At 45.8% G+C, this 23258-nt stretch overlaps 1 pseudogene across 1 annotated transcript; it reads right to left on the bottom strand.

The window, feature by feature from the left end:
• Positions 1 to 3092: 3092 nt before the first annotated feature.
• On the bottom strand, positions 3093 to 21806 carry LOC310851131 (neuropeptide FF receptor 1-like; annotated as a pseudogene). Its single transcript, XR_014568718.1, has 6 exons — positions 20786 to 21806; positions 20634 to 20703; positions 7606 to 7928; positions 6360 to 6387; positions 5455 to 5526; positions 3093 to 4010 (listed from the first exon to the last, which is right to left on the bottom strand). The product of XR_014568718.1 is annotated as a neuropeptide FF receptor 1-like (transcript).
• Between the last annotated feature and the right edge of the window lie 1452 nt (positions 21807 to 23258).

The raw sequence follows: 23258 nt of genomic DNA, 5'->3' as shown, positions 1-23258 counted from the left end.
GTGAGGTATGGTGGGGGTTGTTTGGGGCGGTCTGTGTAGAAGGGGTTTCAGTGTGCAGTAGTGGAGGTGGGTTTTGGTGTGCAGGGGATCAGTGGGGGATTCAGTGTGGGGCAGAGTGCTTAGGGGCTTGCAGCATGAGGATTAGGGGTTTGCTGTACAAGGGAAATGCATGGTTGTGGGGTAGGATTGCCTGTGGTGTTTTGATCACTGAACTGATTAAAAACACACAGCATGAATGTCAGATGGGGGTGCATTGCCATTGTGGAGTGGTCAGTGGGCTTTCCAGGGGCATCTTGTTGGCCATCCCAGAACAGGACACAGAACTAGATGGGTCAATGGCCTCACCTATGTGTTGGGTACTTCTTGTGTACTTCTGTGTGCTTCAGTGGGGGGTGAGGTGCTTGTGAGAGGGGTTTCATCGTTGGTGTGTGTGTGTGTGTGGTGTTTATTAAAAGGTAAAGGTAAAGGACACCTGGATGGTTAAGTGCAGTGAAGCATGACTATGGGGTTGTGGCGCTCATCTTGCTTTCAGAGCGAGGGAGCCGGCGTTTGTCTGCGGACAGCTTTCCTGGTCATGTGGCCAGCAGGACTAAACCACTTCTGGCACAACAGGACACCGTGACAGAAACCAGAGTGCACAGAAACGCCATTTACCTTCCTGCCACAGCGGTCCCTATTTATCTACTTGCACTGGCATGCTTTTGAACTTCTAGGTTGGCAGACACTGGCACAGAGGAACGGGCGCTCACCCCCTCACATGGATTTAAACTTTTTAATCTGTATTCATTGTAAAAGTTTGGCTTCACTTTGGATTTCAGTCATGTGTAATACTATTTTGCAATTACTTGTTTTCCATAGACTTTCCAAACATTGATCAGAACTTCACTACCAAACCAGTTAAAAGATCTGTTCTGTAACAAGTCTGAGTAGTGTACACCAGTAGTTATCACTGAAATTAGAAAGAAATATATGATACACTGGCTTAATAGCTAAAAAATAAGGGGCCAAAGTGTTGAATGTCACCACTTTATAACTTGCTATATCTCTCTCAGCTTTTATTGGATCAGTCTGAAGTTTAGCATATGCATAGAGTGTTCAAGTACATAATGCAAGTACATAATGCAAATTTCAAGTTATTTGCCTTAAAGAGGCCATCTTTATAAGCTATCGGATGTTGAGACTTGTAATGATGGGGTCTTGCTTTTTCTGCTCGCCTTAACTATAGGAACGATCCCTGTGCGACTCTAATCCTCCATCAACCCATTGCTTCTCTCCAGGAGATGGAGTCACAAAGGCAGAAACCAATGTGGGCACTACCACCTGGACATTGTGTCACCTTCAGGTGGTTTCAGATTTGTCCTTTCTCATCCAGGCAGCGTGACAAGAGATTAGGAAGGGGAATAACATGCTTTTCTCTGGCAAGGGGATTAGTGACCACAGTGTCACCATCTGCAAATTGACATGTCACTCAGCACCTTATTTAATACAGGACTTGGTACAAGCTTTGTCGATCCAGATGATTCATGACTATCTTTTGTTACCCATTTAGTAAGTTTGTTCAGTGAGTAACAAAGTTTGTTAGCTTCTTGGGGATTATTTCTGTTTTATGGAAAAGAATTGTTTGCTGTTAGAAACCTCTAGCAGCTGAAACAACTTTTGTTTAGCAAATTAAAACTGGAGGCACAAAAGATGATCTCATGCCTTGTATACCAAGCCAGCCATTGCACAACCAGCACTCTGCCTCCTGCAGATGTCATCTCATCAGGAAGTGTTTTCTGCACAATACAGGTGTCAGACCTTCAGTGTGGTGCTATCTTTTCATCACCTAATGAACACCCTCCTTTCCTTTCAAGCCTATTAAGTGAAGCTTGTAATCCCAATCTGTATTTGTATTGGGTTTTAAATTGTACCTATTTACTGCATATTATGCATCCCTGCTCACTCTGCTTGCCAACCCACTGCCATTCCCCCCACATAAATCCCTTTGAGCTTCCCATACGCAAATATCCCACTGTACTCATGTACATTACTCAACTCTCTCAATTATTTCCCTCTCAGTTTCCTTCACCCCTGCTTTGTTCAGACTTCTGTCACTGTTTTAAATCACCTCTTTCACCCTGCCAGTGTCCCTCCCTTCTCACTCCCATGCCATGGCCACTGTAGCTGTGCAACATGCCTTCTCTTTTGCTCCACTAATGCACCAGGACTTCAGGAAAAGCCAGGGTTGTGATGCGGCCCTACAGATCCTCCAGTGGAGGCTGCAGGATGGCAGCCTTATATTCTTATGTATATAGGGAGATGTATTTTGTCTTTTTATCACTTTGGAATGTTTTATGGGAAGCAAATAACAAAATAAAACAAATTCTTCTCCCCACCCCAAAGGAGGCAAATCCCGAACAGTAATGAATGAACATTAGTGTGCTGCTGGATGGGGCCAAAGGTCCGCCTAACCTGCATTGTGTTCCCAACAGCTGCTAGTCTGATCAGCACCAGAAACAAGTGGGGAGTGAAGATAAGCATGGGGGAAAAGAGGGACGTGAAGGTCTCCACTCCCTCCCTTGTTTATGATGCTGATCTTCACTCCCCACTTGTTTCTGGTGCTGATTTCCACTCCCTGCTATTTCTAATATTCTAATAAGGGAGAGGGGGGAGTGAAGCTCAGGATGAAGGGGAGAAAAAAAGATTCGTGTTGGGATGGAGGGGCATGAGGAGCCTTGACTGATTATAAAAAAACACCCTTAACAAACTACAATGGGGAGCACCAAGTTCTGATTCGCTTCAGGTGCCAAAATGTCTGGGACTGGCCCTGTGATCAAGGGATCCCTGAACTTGAGCCTGGCAGGTGAGATTGCACTAGATCAGATCCCACAGCACCAGGGATCTAACTAGCAGCAGCTCTTTGGGACCTTTTCTAAACCTGCAAGTTGATATCTCTTTTGGGGTTTTTCCCCTGCATGCCCACCCCCTTTCCACCCCCCTTTTAAAAAAAATTTAAATTGCCAAGTGCATAAAACTGAATGTGCACAAGTTAAATGCCTGCAAGTTGCGAGTTACTTTCTGTCCCCTCAAATTAATCACATAATAGTCCACGATAAGTTTTGTTCTCTTATTTTGCCTTATTTCCACACACACGCCTCGATGTTTTAGCAGTTTTCTGTTTTCTCCCAAGCCTGATTAATTCCACGATAAGTCATCTTATCAATGTCCTCTAAGCTGAGGCCGGGGCACTTGGGCTGAATGCTCCTGGAGACGAGAGGGCCAGTGTTCTGAGTGTGCCGTGAGGACACCGAGTTATAAGAAGTTGCCTCTGCAAAGACTTTGTTGCACATCCTAAAACTGGTGGGCCCCTGTGACTGCTCCGAGTAAGTTTCCTGGTGTACCTTCTCCTGGGAGCAAAGGTGGAACTTAAAAGCTGTCTGGAAGCCCTGCCTGAAATTCTCATTGTAGTAGCCATAGATGATTGGGTTGATGCTGCTGTTAGAGAAGGCCAGCCAGTGGGCAAAAGTAAGTCTAGGTGGTCATCGTCCAAACTGTTATAATCCACCAGCAGCATCAGAGTCCAGAGGGGCAGCGAGGAGATCATGAAGAGGAGGGCCACCAAGACCAGCATCTTGATGACCTTGATTCTCTTCTTAGGCGTGCCATTGGCTTTGACAGGGCAAGTCAGGTTTTGGGTGATGGGCGCTGTGGAACGGCAGAGTTTCAGGCAGATGCTTCCATACATGAACAAGATGAGCATCAAGGGCACCAGGTAGATGTGGACAAATAGGATGGTGGTATAGACTTTTCTCATGCGGCTGTCAGACCAGGCTTCGTAGCATGCATAGAGTGGGTAGGTGGTATTCTTGCCATCACTCAGCACCATGTAGTGGTCCTCCACGCGACCAACAGTGAGCATGATGGCAGAAGGGCACATGATGGCGATGGCCAGGAGCCACACCACAACAATAATCATCACAGCCTTCACAAGGCTGAGCCTCTCCCGGAAAGGCAGGACGATGCAGTGGAATCTGGAAGAGTAAGAAGCAGGAAGCATTAGCAAGAGCAAACCACAGACACGTCATCCTCCCATGAACTGGGGAAGGAAGAGCTGTGTAAATAACTCTTGGGTCTGGTGGAGAAATGCAAGGCACCAATGTGTTAAATAAATAAATATGTTTTAAAGCAGGACTTCCGTTCAAATAGGCCCATTTCACACATTAATCTCATGTGTAGCAGGAAGGAGTGCACACCTTCATTGCCACTAGCTGGAGGGTGGCAGCAGCCTGCTAACTACATGACCTGAGTCTATGCACAGAAGAGACCACAGTTCAGTGGGAGAATGCATGTGTTGCATGCAGGTAGCCCTCCATTCAATTGCTGCCATGTCTGGTTAAAGAGCATATCAGGTTGCAGAGTTGGGGAGACCCAGAGAGATGCTGTACAGGTGCCAACTCCTAGGAGCCCAATATTTTTGGAGAGGTGCCCCCATGTTTTAAAAAAATCAGGGCATGGAGGAGGCAGAGCATGGAGCTTAGCGTAGTGTGGCTCCTCCTTCTCTTCCTCCTCCTCCTGCCTTGGAGGGGAAAGAGGGGGGAAGCAGACACAGCCAATGGTGATGGCAGCAGGAGAAAGAGGAGGCCGATTGTGGAGCACAACTTCAGTGTGGCAGCTCCTCCTCCTCCTGCCGTGTAATGATCTCAGAGCCTGGGCAGGTTTGTATAAGGGGAGATGGTCTTTCAGGTAGTCTGAACCTAAGCTGTGTAGGGCTTTACAGGTCATAATCAGCACTTTGAAATGTCAGTGTCTAGTGTAAATTCAAGAGTAGTTCTGAGATGTTGATTTCACTCCAGGGAATGCACTTCTGAATAATCAACATTCGATGAGGGTGGGCAGGCCTGCCATTGCAACCATCATCCTTCCTAGCATGGAGACTCCTTTGAGTTTTGATGGTGGCAGCAACAAAGAGCTGGTTTTCCATCTATAGCTTAGGGATTCCAACTTTGAATTTGTGGCCTGATTTAAAGGATACCACATGTCAAAACTTTAGAGCCAGGGAGCTGTTCCAAGAGTGCTCTCATTGCTCACCTATTCATCTCTGAACACAAGCAAGCTTGAACCAGAAGCTGGCTGCATCAGCTGTCTGACTATTCACAAGGTCAGCATGAAAACTCTCTCCTGAAAAGGGGAAGGTTTGCACTTCTTAAACATTGATCTTTTTATTTATAATGTCAATGCAAAGCATTTTCAACAACCATTAAAAGTTTAGACAGCCCTCCCAAAGCATGGTGGGCAGGGCAAAATTGGGGGCTGAGCCAACAGTTGATTGGCTAACATGCTGCAAAGTGAAGAGGCAGGTCAACCTTCAGCTAAGGAACATGTCCACCAGTGACCCATGGATATCCAGTGTGTGCAAAGCAAAAGCAAATTCATTCTCGTTTGTTGTAATACCCACAATGAAACCAAAAGCCTTACCTGTCCATGGCTATAGCCACGAGAGTGAAGACAGAAGCAGAGACGGACATTCCTTGGACCAGGCCGCTCATGCAGTGGCGTAGCATGGGTTGTCAGCACCCGGGGCAAGGCAAGTAATTTGCGCCCCCTAACCCCTGGATTTTAGCACTCGAATGTGAGCGCGCCCCCCCAGATGTTGCGGCCGGCCCCCCTGCACCCCCCACGCTACGCCATTGGGGCTGGGGGCGAGTGAAGGAACCAAGGACCCCCCCCCCCTTAAGGCTCAGCAGGAATTTATTAAATTTATTATTTGCGGAGCCCCCGCGGGCCGAGGCAGCCGAAGCCCCCTCCCCTCGGGCGCCTCCCCGCCCTCTCCTCTCCTTGGGCGCTACGAGGCGCTCCAGATCCGGGCTTGGCGAGCGCCTCTCCTCCCCCCAGCCTGGTCCGGGGGCTTCCAGCCGCGCTCCGTCCTCGCCCGCCACCCCCGCCCCCCCGCGGCTGAGGCTTGCACTGAGAGCCGGAGCCAGCGGCGCCCCCTTCCGCCGGGAGACCCTCGCCCGCCCGCCGGCTTCCTCTCGGAGGGTTTGGCTCCTCCCTCCCAGTCGGCAGAAGCAGCCGCCGCCTGTGGCTGGGCCGAGGGGATGGTGGCGGCGGGGTGTGTGTGGAGGCTGCCCGTGCCTGGCCAGGCGTTGGTGGCGGCGTCGGCGCTGCTGCAGCGGCTGCTCCTCCTGCGAGCAGTGAGTGGAGCACAGCCGCAGCGGCGGCGGCGGGCGCACGCGCGCTAAGGCGCAAGGCTGGCGGTGGCGGCGGGGAGCCCGGCGGAGGAAGGAACTTGTCCCTTCCCTCTGGACTTGCGCCCCCCCAGATGTTGCGCCCGGTGCGGCCGGCACCCCTGGCACCCCCCACGCTACGCCACTGCGCTCATGGTACAGATAACCTGGTTGAAAGGCCAGCCTGTCATGTAGGAGATACACAGAATAAGTCAACTTCCTGTGATTCATAAATAGGGCATTTTTAATTTGCAAAGAGGTTTCCATTACCATAGGAACCCAGTGCTGCATTCTTGATAAGCCTGAATATCTACCTACCTACCTACCTACCTACCTACCTACCTATCCATCTATCCATCTATCTATCATCTGTCATTGAATTTGTTACTCATTTTACCTTGCCCAGCGCAACCCAAAGCAAATTACAACCAGACAATAAACTCCACATAGATACATTAAAACCAAGAGGAAATAGGCATATCTAGAGGGCAAGGATCAGCTCTAGCACCTCTGAACATTTACTGTATTTACTTGAATCTAATGCTCGCCATTTTTGGCCAAATTATGTTGCGGAAATTAACGTGCACATTAGATTTGATGGCACATTCACATTCACCAGCAAATACTTTTTTGGGGTTTCAAGGTTGAGAAAACTGAGGTGTGCATTAGAGTCGATGGCGCATTAGACTCGAGTAAGTACGGTATTTCTAGGGCAGATTTACCACACCAAAAAACAATGGGAAGAAATCACAGAGCTGAGCATTCTGCCTTCCTGAGCATAACCAACAAGCAAGGCAGTCCTGCTTCTCTGCAGTGGTATTTCAACACTTTAGAGATGTGCTTTATTCTATTTTTTCTTTGTTCAATTTGTTAATCACCCTTGTCAGTGAGAATCCCAGATAAGTGTACAAAAACATAATTAAAAAAATACATTCAACCAAGCCATTTTAAACCTTGCTCAATACTTTGCAATAATCACCTTAATGCAACCAAAAACACTCCCAATACATCTGATCTAGAAGTGCATCAAACTATCCCAAAGGCTAGTGTAAAAAAAATGGGTCCTAAGACTCCACCAGAAACCCCATTTTTCACTGTGAACTTATGAAACTGCCCCGCTCCAAGTCCAGCCAGTCCAATATTGATTGCACCTGACTGGCAACAGCTCTCCAAGGTCCCAGTCAGAAGAGAGCCTTTCACATGGAAATGTGTGCAATGGAGCCCTTCCATGCAAAGTTTGTATTCTGCCACTTGATTCTAGACCATCATAGGGAGAGGGCTTACTGAAGTGGCAGAGGAGAGGAGTCTTAGACCAGCTTTCCTAAACTGGTTTCCTGGCAGGCAACAGCATGCCACTTCTGAAAGCCCAGTTTCCCCACTTCTCTCATAGAATGGCCCTCACCTGTGATCAGGTTGTCCATCAGAGTGGGTGGAACACAGAAGATGCCCACCAGCAGGTCACTGATGGCCAAGTTGAGGATGAAGAAGTTGGTGACAGTGCGCATACGCTCATTATTCACCACCACCATGCAAACCAAGGCGTTCCCAGCCATGCATGAGAGAAAGACAATTAGGTACGCCATGATTAAAATGGCAGCAACAGCAGGAGAATGTTGGTAGTAAGGGAGGAAAGTGCTATTGATGTGGCTTCCTGCAATCCATATTTCAGTCTCATTGGCCAAGGTTGGATAATGTTCTTCATCTCCATACTGTTAGCAGCTTCACCTACATAGCAACCAAAACAGTTTAAAAAAATCTATATCCAAAGAGGTTGCCCTGCTCCCATAGAGATAAGTGGATGGGCTTTTTCCCACCTCTCCTGGCTAGATACCACTTCATCCTAGGATATGTGTGTGTGTGTGTGTGTGTGTGTGAGAGAGAGAGAGAGAGAGAGAGAGAGAGAGAGAGAGAGGGAGGGGGGAGGGAGAGATTGGGCAGATGCTGGAACCTGGAGAGGAAAGGACATCTTGATCTGTGCTAGACCTAAAGTTGTGAGCTTCCTTGGAAACCAAATGGGGAAGCAAGATCTGCTGGAGTGTTAATGTTGTGAACCCCTCCATCCTATGCTCAGGTTGTATAGATGTGAAAATAAAACCACATGTTCTAAAGATGCCACAGTTTCCATGGCCCTTCATTCCAAGGAAACTGGACTCTGGGTAAGCACAGGAACCTCTGGAGTGTCTCACTGGCTGGAGATTACGGTGCATGCAGCAATAGAGGCACACACAGACATACATATAAAAATATCACCAAAACTAAATTTGGACAGAGGGAAAAAACTCATTTCAAAATTGTGTGTGGAAATTCTTACATAGAAGATATAAGAGAATTATTAATGGATTGGTTACAGTATCACCAATTAAATGATTTTTTTTAAGGTAGACCAAATAAAAAAAGGTTTGGATACAGTGAGATCGAGGTTTGAAATAGATCTGTTGGAAAATAATGTGAAAGTGTTGTCAAAAATGTACAAATTACTATTAGAATGGTATACAAAAGATGATGAAGTTAAGGCAGTCATGATACATTGGGCTAGAGATTTTGGGTACAATATTCAACTTGCATCTTGGGAAAAGTTATGGAAAGAGGAAATAAAATTTACTGCATGTTCTTCGTGGAAAGAAAACTATATGGAAATGATGTATAGGTGGTATTTAACACTGAGTAAAATTGCAAAAATGTACAAAACGAGTTAAAATTTATGTTGGAAATGTAAAGGGAAGGAAGGTACGGTACTTTTTATCATATGTGGTAGACATGTACACTGGTAAAGGCTTTCTGGGAAATGATATATAATGAATTAAAGAAAATGTTTAAAAATACATTTGTTAAAATACCATAAGCCTTTTGGTTAGGTATAATAGGTGAGGAGATACCAAGAGAGGACAAAAGGCTTTTTATGTATGCCATGACGGTAGCGAGAATGCTACTAGCCCAGAGATGGAAGGAAGGAGAGGTACCAACAAAAGAAGAATGGCAGACGAAGCTGATGGAGTAGGCAGAGATGGCGAAACAGATGGGGAAGATCCGAAACCAGGATGATCACATATTTTTAAAAGACTGGAGCAAATTCTTAGTTTATTTAAAAGACCACTGTAAACAGTTAAAATCATTGGCAGGGATGTAATGACAATTGTAATGTGGAATTAATTATGGTAGCTATGGACATACAACAGATGGACAATGGTAAAAGAGGCAGAAAATTTATTCTTAAATATGGAACCCACGGAGGGAGGGAAGGAGGTCCGAAGGTTCAAAAGAACCTTTCATTTTAATGTTTGAAATGGTTAAAGTTAAAATGTATAAAATTGTGATAAACCAATACAAATTATATAAAAAAGGAAATTTTTACATAACTTTCCAAATTTCAAATTGTAGGGAGATATCAGGAAATCTGAACATTTCAAACTGCTTTGATCTGCAGAACTGACACTGTTACTGGCGCCACACAACACTCCTTCTGCACTGGTAAGAAATCAATATTTGAGTGCGGCAGCACCTGCACTTTTGAACTCCTTGCCTCTTGACACCAGGCAGGGACCTTCACTGTCTTGTTTTTAGTACCTGCTTAAAACATGTAAACATGTAGAAGTTACATGTGTTTTATCTCTTTTTAGCTACTGTCGATTTTAAGCACATTGTGAACATTTTAATTGCCAAGTTTTACTGGTTTTTAGTCAATAATTGTTTGAGTTTACATTTTTGTAAACCACTTAGGTTCACATACAGACAAGCAATATATGCATTTTGTTCAATAAATAAATAACTTTATTGTCTCCAACAGCCCTTTTGTTTTGAGAGTCTTGGAGGAAATTTACAATCACAGCCTGGTCCCACATTCTGTATTCAGATAAGCTTTTGGTTTAGGGTTCTTAAATGAATACATTACGTCTCATTTTAAAAAAAGTCTCAAAGTGTTTTACAACCAAAGTTAAAAATTCACAGAAACATTATTTAAAAACAACTTAACAGGATAATAACAAATCACTGAAGCTGCCAAAATGCCAGTGAAAACAAATATGTCTTTGCCTGACCCTAAAATTATAAAAAGAAACATTTAGACTACAATCCTATATTCACTTATTTGGGAAGGAGTCCTTTTGAACTTAATATGACTTGCTTCTGAGCAGAAATATAAAGGGTTGCACTGCAATCATTCTTTTGCATAAGCCTTAGTCCAAAAAGTATCATAGGAAAGAATTTGGGAGCTCTCTCTCTCTATAAACTGGGTTGGGGAGAGAAGGGGGACACAGGAACAAAAGTACAGCAGCTGGGCTTTTAAGAACAACATCTTTCTCACAAATAAATCACATTTATTGCAAAGCCGAATATTCAACATGCAGCTTGTTTTAAAGCGTCTTGTAGAGGCAGCAACTGAATTTGAAGCAGCTTTTTGTACCTGATCAATATTTCCAGTTCCTGGAGATAATTAAATATTATTTTTTCCTAATCTGTAACACTCATGACCCAGAGGGCCCCTTTTCCCACACACCCCCAGCCAAACTCTTTTTCAATACGTTTCATTATTGGCACAATCAAATTCAAGGCTTGTTTAACACATAATATTGGAGGCCAGAAGCATCAGTTCAGGAAAACGCAGCTTACTAAGAAAATTGCAAAAATTGCCCCCGTTTGTCCAGAAAACATACACTTTGCACCACTTACCTGTTAAACCGAGGTCATTCCATTTGTAATATCTGTCCCCTACTCCGGTCTATCTGGAGGTTCTTAAGGAAGTTTTACAGTTCCATTTGCCCAGCAAAAAAAGCAATCACATTGTTTCCACGGATACAGGAATATTTGCTCCTTGCTGAAATCTGATGTTTTCTCCTGAATGGCATTTGATCTTCTTGTGGATTCTCTCAGCCTTGTATTCCTCACTTCATAAACCTGGGAGCAGGTAACATATGATGTCATTGCCACCCACAATCTGTCAACATTTGCTTCCACAAAAGATACCTTAATATACTTCTAGGTCATTAACACACTTGCCACCCAGCTTTGCATCATATGCTGATCAGATCCTGACGCACCTGCACATAGAACATTAGCTTGCATGCAGAGAAGAATCTGCTTTAATTCATTCATTTGCTGGCCCTCTTCTTGGAAAGAGTTAGGAGCTTAAAAAACAACAACTAAACACAGATCCCTGCAAAACAAATGATGAAGCTGCTTTGTACACTGTATGTTGGATAAAGTACACTGTTATTTTCCCATTGTAGAAAGATATGAGTGCAAATTGCATCAAAAGCAGTGTGATGTGCCTTTACTTATGCCTACATACAGATTGAGCAGAAGATGTAAGGTTCACAACATTAACACTCCAACCGACCTTCCTTCCTCAATAGTTTTCTTCAGATTCACCATAGCATATCATAGAATCACAGAAGTATACAATTTTGAAGTTGGAAGGGACTCTGAGGGTCATCTATTCTAACCCCCTGCAATGCAGAAATTTCAACTAAAGCATCCATGATAGATGGCCGTCCAATCTCTGCTTAAAAGCCTCCAATGAACCAGAGTCCACAACTTTCCAAGGGAAGAGATGCTGAAGCCTTTTTACCGTTATCTTTAGAACTGAAGCTGAATTCTGGAAGATTCGGGAACATAAAAGGAAGCATTTCTTCATGCAGTTAGACTATGGGGCAGGAGAGACTGCAAGAATACATGCTCGGAAGATGAGGGAAGAGCAACAGCATCAGACCAGAGCAATGCAGGATGGGGGGGTGAGGCTCCCCCTTGAGTGGAGTGACTGGTGCATCGTCTGAATCACAGTCTTCCTCAAGCCAGCACTGGGACCCCAAGCGAGGGGATAGGGCAGGGACTGGCTGCAGGAGTAGACGAATCCTAGACAGGAACTCAGAGTTCATTAGACCTCAGTTAGTTAGATGGTGGGTTTTGCACTCTCACCTCCGCCTTTGAAATTAAACCAAATATATAAGAATACGGAAAGCCATCATAAAAGTTCTGTGGGAGATTCATTCACAATAAAAGGTAAAAGGTAAAGGTACCCCTGCCCGTACGGGCCAGTCTTGCCAGACTCTGGGGTTGTGCGCCCATCTCACTTAAGAGGCCAGGGGCCAGCGCTGTCCGGAGACACTTCCGGGTCACGTGGCCAGCGTGACATCGCTGCTCTGGCGAGCCAGAGCCGCACACGGAAACGCCGTTTACCTTCCCGCTGGTAAGCGGTCCCTATTTATCTACTTGCACCCGGAGGTGCTTTCGAACTGCTAGGTTGGCAGGCGCTGGGACCGAGCAGCAGGAGCGCACCCCGCCGCAGGGATTCGAACCGCCGACCTTTTGATCGGCAAGTCCTAGGCGCTGAGGCTTTAACCCACAGCGCCACCTGCGTCCCCTTCATTCACAATAGGCTAGAACAAAAACAAACTGTTGTCTTTGCAGCAGAAGGTTTGGTTTTCCTTTGATCATGGTTTCTATTGTGACAGCACTTTGAAAATTTTATTTCTTTTTTTTACAGTGTACAATTTCCACTACCCTGCTGCCTTTTCCTTGTAGGCCAATTTTATTTGATGGAGTCCCTATTACAAACAAACAGCAACCTCTTGCTTTTAAGTCAGAACTTCTCTTTCCCTTCTGCTTTGAAAACTGATGTTTGCTTCACTGCTGATCAATTCCACCTTTGTCAAGATTTTGTAAACAATGAAAGAAGGCTTTCTCAGAACCAAGCATCCTAGAACAAACCAAATTGCATTGCATAACATGTTGGTTAAGTGCTGTGAAGGCAGACTCTCTTGCATTTGACTCTACTAGTTCAGCTCAGCATTTCAGCCTATGAATATGTCCTGAGCAGCATCTAATCCTGCTGTGTAGGATCAATCTTCTTCTTTGGTGATCTCTTGTAGCCAAGTAAGATTGTCTTCCATGAACACGGTTTTAACAGTGAGTCTGTGAGTAGGTGACTGTGAAGGCCCATTCTGGATCCACACATCCTTCCACGGTGGGGACATAGGTTTCCAGGTGGGAGTTGATCACAGTGAGCGTTTGCCAAACATGCCTTCCTCTTAGCATGTTTCTCCCTTTCTTCCTGAGTTTGAGCATCATCAAAGTCCATGACACCTTTGGTAAAGGCTGTTCTCCAATTGAAGCACTCGAGGGCAGTGTTTCTCAGTTGTCAGCGTTTATATTACTTTTTAAAGATTTGCCTTGAGGAAGTTTTAAAATTCTTTTTAAAAACTTTCCATTTTTAAGTTCAGAATAGAGTTGTTGCTTTGGAAGATGATCAGGCACCCGAACAACATGACCATTCCAACGAAGTTGATGTTGAAGAATCATTGCTTCAACACTGGTGATCTCTGCTTCTTCCAGTACACTGGCATTCGTTTGCCTGTCTTCTCAAGTGATGTGTAAAATTTTCTGGAGACACCATTGATGGAATCTTTCGAGGAGTTGGAGATGGTGTTTGTAAGTGGTCCATGTTTCACAAGCATAGAGTAAGGTTGGTAGTATAATAGTATTGTAAACAAGCAGTTTGATTTCCCTGCAAATGTCCTGCTCCTCAAACACTGTGCACTTCAATCGGGAGAAAGCTGCACTCACAGAGCTCAGGCGATGCTGGATTTCGGCATCAGTGTCAGCTCTTGTGGAAAGGTAACTGCCCAGGTAATAATAATAATAATAATAATAATAATAATAATAATTTTTTATTTATACCCCGCCCTCCCCAGCCAAGGCCGGGCTCAGAGCGGCTTACAAGCAATAATAAAAACAAGATGAATGATTACAAACTTAAAAACAAAAATAAAACACAACAATTAAAATAATGGAACATTAAAATATTAAAATGTAGCCTCATCGCAGGAGGAGAAGGAAAAGAAGGGGGAAAAAGAGAGGGGGGGGAGGGAGGGAATCAAACTGGCTCCAAGCCAAAGGCCAGGCGGAACAACTCTGTCTTACAGGCCCTGCGGAAAGAAATCAGATCCTGCAGGGCCCTGGTCTCATGAGGCAGAGCGTTCCACCAGGCCGGAGCCAGAGTTGAAAAGGCCCTGGCTCTGGTCGAAGCCAATCTAACTTCCTTAGGGCCTGGGACCACTAGGGTGTTGTTATTTATGGACCTTGAGGCTCTCCGTGGGGCATACCAGGAGAGGCGGTCCCGGAGGTATGAGGGTCCTAGGCCGTGAAGGGCTTTAAAGGTCAAAAGCAGCACCTTAAATCTGACCCTGTACTCCACCGGGAGCCAGTGCAGCTTGAAAAGCACTGGGTGAATATGCTCCCATGGCACAGACCCCGTGAGGAGCCTCGCTGCAGCATTCTGTACCCGCTGGAGTTTCTGGGACAGCTTCAAGGGCAGCCCCGCGTAGAGCGAATTACAGTAGTCAAGCCTGGAGATGACCGTCGCATGGATCACTGTGGCCAAGTCAGGGCGGGAAAGGTAAGGGACCAACTGCTTGATGCGGCGAAGGTGGAAAAATGTCGCCTTGGCTGTTGCTGTAACCTGCGCCTCCATGGAAAGGGAGGCGTCAAGGATTACACCCAAACTCTTAACGGAAGGCAATGGCACTAATTGGGCCCCCGCAAGAGAAGGGAGTTGGTCCCTCATCCCCATGCCATCCCGACCTAGCCATAGGACCTCTGTCTTCGAAGGATTTAGTTTCAATCGGCTCCCACGAAACCATCCAGCCACAGCTTCCAAGCATCTGGTCAATGTGTTTGGGGCCGAGTCGGTGTGGCCATCCATCAGCAGATAGAGCTGAGTGTCATCAGCATATTGGTGACAGCCCAGCCCAAAGCTCCGGATAATCTGGGCAAGGGGGCGCATAAAGATGTTAAAAAGCATCGGGGAGAGAATTGCGCCCTGAGGCACTCCACACACCAAGGAGTGGCGCGACGACATTTCCCTCCCTAGTGCCACCCTCTGTCCCCGACCAGAGATAAAAGAGCACAACCAGTTACGGGCTATGCCCTGTATCCCCACGTCTGCGAGGCGGTGGTCCAGAAGATCATGATCAACCATGTCAAAGGCTGCTGACAAATCTAAAAGGATCAGCAGTCCTGACCCGCTTCGATCCAGTTGTCTACGGAGATCGTCTGTTAAGGCAACCAGAGCCGTCTCCGTCCCAAAACCAGGACGGAAACCAGACTGAAATGGATCTAATGCCGATGTTTCCTCCAAGCTGCTCAGCAACCGCTCTCTCAATTACCTTACCCAGGTATGGAAGATTTGAAACTGGCGGTAATTGGATAGGTCTAAGGGATCTAATGAAGTTTTTTTTAAGAGTGGACACACCACTGCCTCCTTCAGTTCCCCTGGGAATGTCCCCGTGTCAAGGGACAAATTGATAATTTCAACCAGAGGGGTCCGCGCAACATCTGGACACTCCCTAATCAGCCAAGACGGGCACGGATCAAGGAGGCAGGTGGTGGGCCTACTAACTTGGAGGAATCTATCCACATCAGTAGGGAGTATCTGATCGAAATGGTCCAACACTGGACCTGAAGTCATTTGAGGGGCCTCCAGTTCAGTCACTGTATCTAAATTGGCAGGGAGGTCACGGCGGAGCAATAGGACTTTATCCGCAAAAAAACTCGCGAATGCCTCACAGCTGTGGGTCGAATTTGTGCTTAAATTTGATTGTCCTCCTAAGGACGTTATTGACCTAATTATTCTAAAAAGTTGTGCTGGGCGAGAGCTAGCGGATGCAATGGAAGCTGCAAAGTAAGATTTCTTAGCAGCTTTCATAGCCATCTCATAGGCTTTCATAAGCGTCCTATAAGATGTTCTTGAGGCTCCGTCACGAGTCCGTCGCCATACTCGCTCTAGCCATCTGAGATCCCGCTTCATTTTCCGGAGCTCCTCAGTAAACCAAGGGGCCCGGTTTCGACGGGGTCGCAGAGGGCGCTTAGGTGCGATCTCATCAATGGCTGCCAAGAGCCGGTTATTCCAGTCCTCAACAAGGTCATCTAATGAGTCGCCAGGAGGAGCAGGGTTCCGCAAGGCTTGTCGGAATCTATCAGGATCCATCAGTTTTCGCGGACGAGCCCAAATAGGTTCGCCACCCGAGCCAGGGAGGAGCGGGAAGTCAATCTTGGCTTTCAGAGCGTAGTGATCAGACCATGGCACTTCCACAGCAGGGAGCATGATCACATCTATGCCAGCCCCAAAGATCAGATCCAGCGTGTGGCCTGCTTGATGGGTAGGGCCCAAAACAACCTGGGAGAGCCCTAGTGTTGCCATGGAAGTCACTAGGTCCAGAGCCTGTGAGGAGGGAGCGACATCTGCATGGACATTGAAGTCTCCCAAAACCAGTAGGTTTGGGAACTCCAAGGCCCAGCCTGCCACCACCTCCAGCAGGTCTGACAGGGTGGCTGCAGGTGTGCTGGGTGGTCGGTACACCAGCCAGACAGCCAAGCTCTCCTTGGTGCCCCACACGAGACCAACACATTCAATGCCGGAGATCGCCGGTGATGGCAGAGCTCTGAAAGAGCAATCCTCCCGGAATAACAACGCTATTCCTCCCCCCCGACTCACAGTCCGCGATTGATGGAGGATAGAGAAACCTGGGGTGTTATCTCATGTAGGGAGACTACTTCGCCTTCCCGTACCCAGGTCTCCGTCACGCAAGCCAGGTCAATCCCCTGTGAGACAAAAAAGTCACGCATGGTGGCGGTTTTGTTGCCTATGGACCTGGCATTGCACAGCACCAATGTCGGAGGTGTGTAATCCTTGCTCTTCCTACCCTCATGCCTTGAGATGGGGCGTAGATTGGAAGGGGTACGAGGATCACTGCATCTCGAAACCCTTCGCCGATAGAGATATCTAGCCCCACCGCCATTCCCCCCTAGCCCTTCAATTGTGGAAATCCCAGATCCCATACTAGCCTCCCCAATAGATGGGTAACATCCCCTCAATAACAAGTCATCCTTGGGCCAGGACTCATGGGTCAAAATGGTATGGGAAAGAGGTGGAGGTCTGATAGGGTAAGTATCCCTAGAAGATAAAACCCAACCAACCGCACCCCAAGTGGGGGGGACAGTCCCATGGTGTTTCATTTGTCAATCCCCCTTTCCCTCCTGGGTTAATTGGAGGATTATTGGTTCTATCTGTGGCTGTGGAAGTATTAATGAGGTATGTGGAGAAGTGAGGTAGGAGAAGTGACTGACATTTTCCAATGTTACACCATTGAGTTGGATTTGTGGCGCTGCAGAGGGGTTGTTTTGTGCCTGTTGGTGCAGCACTTTGGTTTTTTGGATCAATGTAGGATCAATGACAGTTATTGTGGCCTCATTGTGGGATAAATTTCTGGTACCAGGGCCTAATGCCACAAGAAATGTCATTGACTCTACAACCCAGACATAGATGTTGTTCTGGATGCATCCAGGGCTGGGTGTTTGGAGAGGGACTCCTCCACTGCGCATATGCCTACTCTTTTTTATGCTCAAACAGTGTGCTTGTGGATCTGAATGTGACCCACAAGGCCTGTTTTTATTTACAGCTCCATTTTCACACCTTCTTCTCACCTGTCCCCAGCCCAGATTGCAGCAAATGTGGGAAAAAAGCAAGGTTCTGCATTTTGCCCACATGATGCCCAAATCAAAAGGACATTTCAAGAGAATCACTAGCAGCAGTAATGATCTCAATCCCCCTCCAGTACTTCTTTTAAACTTCATTTTCCAGCTGCCTAGATATTACAATGCTAGTGGAAGAGGCGTGCAGTGTGAATGGAATTGGCCCACTCTCAAATACTGACAAGTTGCTGAGCATTACAGTCATTTAATAGAATGTCGAGCCACAGTGGTGGGTTCTGACATCAGCGGCACAGACAGCAAAGTAATTTGTGCAATTATATATGCCATTTCAAATGAGGAGGAGGCTGTGAAATATGGGCTCTAATTGCAACGACTGTGTAATACGTTATAAGCTTTTTCTCTCCCAAAAGAGAGTGACTGGTGGGGGTGTGGAAAACAAAATTTCCAAATGGTGGTAAAATATGAACATTTAAGTCCTGTAGATATTTGGATTAATCAGTGAAGCTAAGCTTCAGTCCTCAACAGTCTGAGCCACTGATACATACAGCAAATTTCCAGCTGGGCTTCTGACACCATTGACATGCCATCAGTACTGTAAACTCCTGTCAGGATTATTTATTGGGGATCTATTGTACTCCCTGAGCACCTTACATACAAATCAATTACAGTGGTAACTCAGGTTACAGATGCTTCAGGTTACAGACTCTGCTAACCCAGAAATAGTACCTTGGGTTAAGAACTTTGCTTCAGGATGAGAACAGAAATCGTGTGGCTGCAGCAGGAGGCCCCATTAGCTAAAGTGGTCTTCAGGTTGAGAACGGACCTCCAGAACGAATTAAGTACTTAACCTGAGGTACCACTGTAGTTCTTTTGCATCACAACCTCCTGGATCTCCTGACCAGCACCTGCCTGCAGCTGAGCGGGTGGGGCAGGGCCCAGACTCTGAGCAGGCTGCTGAGGCAGCTGTAGAAAGCCTCCCTGCCTGCCCTAGGAGTGGGGCTGCCCCTGGAGCACCCACACAAAAAGACCTTCTTCCTTTGGGGCGGAACTCTCATGGCTTAAAATTAGCTTCAGTTTCTTTAATACAAAAGGAACAGAGTCAGCCTGAGTCTGCGGCCTACAATGAATCGGCAAAGCCTGCCTGACTCACGCGCCCTCTCAGCTACATATGCTTGACTAGACAGAGCGGCCATTGACTGGGACGGGTTGGTTGGATGGCGGAAAGCTGGATGTGTTTGCTATGTATGAAAGCTGTCAGTCGTAATTGGAGAAGAAGATCTTTTTAGAATGACAGCAGCATTCTGCCCCCTGCCCTTTCTCAAGGACTCTTTGAGGACCAGGCAAAGGAGGTCAGAACCTTTTTCCTTCCCCCCCCCCCCCCAAACACTGACAGGAACCAGGGCCAGACCCTGGGCTAAGATTCTGGTTTGAATGGGGGTGGGATTTTAACTTGGGAGGGTGCTGTTTATTGGGGTGAGGGCTGTTTGAAACTGTTCTTAAGTGCTATGTGTTAGTATGTATTTTGTATTTGTGTTTTTTGATTTTATAATATCCTACAGCCTTTTCAATGTGTTTGTGGCTGGGGGTTATTGTCTCATTGTTTTTGTTTAAACTATTTTCCCTTTTCTTCTGCTCCTTTTTACCCATTCTAGTGTTCCTTTTCTTCCCCTTTTGTATTGGTAAGTTCAATGTTGTTTGAATTTTCCTTTTTTTAAAAAAAAAAATTAATAACCTTTCGAAGAAGAAGAAGAAACAACTGAGCAGGGGACGCTTTCCCCCCAAATGTGGAGGCAATGAGAGAGGAAGTAGCAAGCTGTTGTTAAAAAGCAACCAATGTCATTTTTAAAAAATAAAATAAAAAAGATGTTATAACCTGATGGCTACTTAGTGGGATTGAGCTGCAAAAGCACCAATAAACAGAGAAACATTTGCAAGAAATATACCACCATCTGCATCTAAGCTGGTAGAGGCTAGTCTATGAGGACAAAGGTAGCCCTGCTCAACTAAGATTGGTCTGTTGTCAACAGAGCCATAGCTGGGTGATCTTGCGCCCCTGGGGGAACCATCCAGGTTGCGCCCCCTCGCCATGGACAAATTACTGTAGCTCTTCTTTCCGCCTCTCCTCCACCCCCCAACCCATTCAAGTCACCTATTAAAAACCTTTCCTTATGAGGCAATAATCAGTTAATTTATAGACATATTTATGGACATTTTTTAAGCTGATTTTGCCCCCTCCTTGCCTGTGCCCCTGGCGGGGGGCTCCTTTGCCACCCTCTAGCTACAGCCCTGAGCAGAAGGCTGATCTATATAAGATGGGAAACTAGTATTTTCCTTTAACATTTTAGCAGCCACTGACCCATTTGAAAACAGGAGCTGACTGGTAGTATTCCAAAAAAGACCAATCTGTAAACTGCGTTGAGATATTTCTTAAAGATATAAAGCGGTATAGAAATTAAATACCTGCCTACCTGGGATGTTAGAGCAGCAGGCACAGAGCAAAGGTGGCTTGAATTAGTCCTTAGATGCCATGGTGGATTCCAGAACCAAGCTTAATCACTGAAATCACTACCCAAAAAAACCTCCCATGCTAATAGTTTGGGAAGTGAGGGGTATAGATGAAAATTGAGGGGCATGATAGTTGCCTTGGAAGTTAGCAAGGACACTGCAGGGACTTTAATCCCATCCTGGGAACCAGGAGTGACAACCACTGGTGCCTTTTGCTCTGTTTTTTGAGTGATGCAACAAGGCAAAAAGCAAAACCTGAGAGAACACTCTGCAAATGTTGTCTCGTGGAAAAAAACAACCCTTAAGAGTTATGAAGAAATCTGCTGCAAAAGGTTTTGACTTCTGCAACTGATTCCCTGCAACGTGAAAGAGTGATAGCACAAACAGTTTCATACAAAACACCATACAGATTACCTCCCTAGCCAAGCAAGGGATACTCACCTAAATGTCATTCAACCATGGAATACCATTTTGACTGCGATTTTTGATTGAAGCTAGATAAGCCAATGATCTACAAGGCAGTACAGAGAGATGAGATTCAATCTCTGCAATTAATCTTAATGTGGAAAGAGGGAAGATTGCTCAATGCTCACCATTTTCTTTGTTCATCTGAAGTGTGACTTCATGTGTCTGACAGCAGTCACTCTCCAGTTGTCGCCATCAGCAGCTTGATCCTCAAAATGCTTTATTTGACTTTTTGGCAAGAATCTGCAAGAGCTGGAACAAAAGAAGAAGTGTTCTCCTGCCTGCAGGTGAGCTTCATTGTGTTGACACCGAATAGGGCCTCTTCTGACGACTCAGTCACCGCCACCTGAAAGAGTCTTAGCACAAAAAGTTGCAGAAGGAACACAATACAAATTAATTTTCTTCCCAGCCAAGAAAGGGATATTCACCTAGATGTCCTTCAGGCAGAATGTCTAGATCTATATTGCTGCTATCATTGTGATGTAGCATTTTGGCTTGACTTGGGAGGTATCGGAGCCTGTCACCGCCTCTTCAAATTCAAGAGGACTTTCTAGTTACCATGTGAGTCCCTCCCGAAGCTGCGCGTTTGGTGGAAGAGGACGACCATCCCAGATCGAAGGAGTGTACCCTTCTTCAGTCAAGGGTATACGAGAGCTGCGCTCCCCTGCTCGAAGCTGCAAACCCCTGAAGGTCCATTTGTAGGAGAACGTAGGGTAGTCCAGCTTCCAAGACTCCAGACACATCCAAGTAAGGCAATGATGCACTATGTCTCAAATGGTGTTCTTGGAAGATGCTTAGCCAAAGGTTTGCAGGTTCTAGCAAGGGAGCGCAACTATCACATGCCCTTGACCAAAGAAGGGGACCCTCCTTCGATCTGGGATGGTCGTCCTCTTCCACCGAGCGCACCGCTTGGGGAGGGACGCACATGGAGCGCTGAGGGATACAGCAGAATCCACCCCTTAATGCATTTGTCAATGAAATCCTAGGCCCTGATTTTAGAGTTATTACTCCCACAGCCACATCACGTATCGGTGATAGTTTGGCCTCCCCTGTTGCATAGTTACCTTTTGACGTCCATTTCCCATTTATTATGTCATCTGGTCATTGCTGCTGGAAGAAAGGCCAGGCCTTTCAGTCCAACTCTATAACCTCCTAGCATTCGTTCTACCTCCATTGGAATCCTCCACTTGCAGAACACATTGGAGAAATCTTCCAGAGTTGAAGGCTCCATTTTAAGATGAGCATATGCAGAAGATCCTTTATGGTAACAGGATGCGAAGGGGCTTGCCGCAACCTGTCGCCACCTCTGAAAAGTATTGAATCGTTACCTTCCCTCAAGTGCAACGCTGGTTTCCAGCTGCAAAGTTACTGGCAAAGGAAGCTGACTGCTAGATCAGCTTTTAAATCGGGTATTTCAAACACCTTCAGTGCTGGAGGATCCAGGGTTTTTTGCAGAGAGTCAACGCTTTGTGTTGCTCGAGCTATGCAGCAAAAAAAGAAGATGAAGTCCCCAAACCTTGGGTATTAGCGCCAGAGAGCCATGTTACGCATGAGGGGTAATTTTGCCTGGCCTTTCCATAGTTACCTTTGGAGCTCCATTTCCCATCTCTTCTCGTAATCTTGCAGGTTCTGCTGGAAAGGCTGAGTGGAGTTGATCTTCTAGTCTGCTTCCTCATTTGATCCTCACAACAACCCTGTGAGGTAGGTTAGGCTGAGAGATAGAGAGCTGCTTCATGGCAGAGGGAGGATTTGAACTCTAGTTTCCCAGGTCCTAATCCACCCCTCTAGCCACTCTCAGCAACTTCCCTCAGAGAGGTATGAAATTCACGGCATGTAATGCCCTAAAAGAGAATTTAATGAAAATGATTTATAGGTGGTACATGACACCAGTCAAGCTTGCAAAAATTTATAATTTACCCGACAATAAATGTTGGAAATGTAATGAGACTGAAGGTACATTCTTTCACCTTTGGTGGTCATGCCGAAGGATTAAGACATTCCTTCCTGAAGAAACTAGAGGCCTTTCTCCTGGGCATGGTCGGCCAATTGGTGCCAAAGAAGGACAAAACTTTTTTTATGTATGCAACAACAGCAGCAAGAATACTTATCGCGAAGTATTGGAAAACACAAGATTTACCCACCCGGGAAGAATGGCAGATGAAGTTGATGGACTATATGGAACTGGCGGAAATGTCTGGCAGAATCCGAGACCAGGGAGAAGAGTCAGTGGAAGAAGACTGGAAAAAGTTTAAAGACTATTATTTACAGAAATACTGTAAAATAATGTTAGAAAAATGTTGGAATAAAGTTATATGGCTTTAGTAGAAATGTTATAAGGAACTAAGTACAAATAGATTATTAGTGTATTAAAGGGAAAAATAAGGTTAGAATATGTTAAGATAATTACAGGACAGAAAACAGAGGAAGATGGAAAGGAATTGCTGAAACAATTAACTGAAGTGGAATACAAAAAGGGAGGTTTGAGGAGGTCATTGAAACAAGTGAATGAAAGATAAGATATTGAAATTGTTTGATGTGTCTTAAATTGTTTTTGTTTTGTTTTGTTAGTTTAATGTCTTAGTGTTAGTGTTATGTAGCGTT

Source organism: Podarcis gaigeae, assembly GCF_964106915.1.
Source record: "Podarcis gaigeae genome assembly, chromosome: 8".
In the NCBI taxonomy this organism is placed as follows: Eukaryota; Metazoa; Chordata; class Lepidosauria; order Squamata; family Lacertidae; genus Podarcis; species Podarcis gaigeae.
Note: the sequence above shows the minus strand (reverse complement) of the source record. Positions and strands in the feature narration are given on the sequence as shown.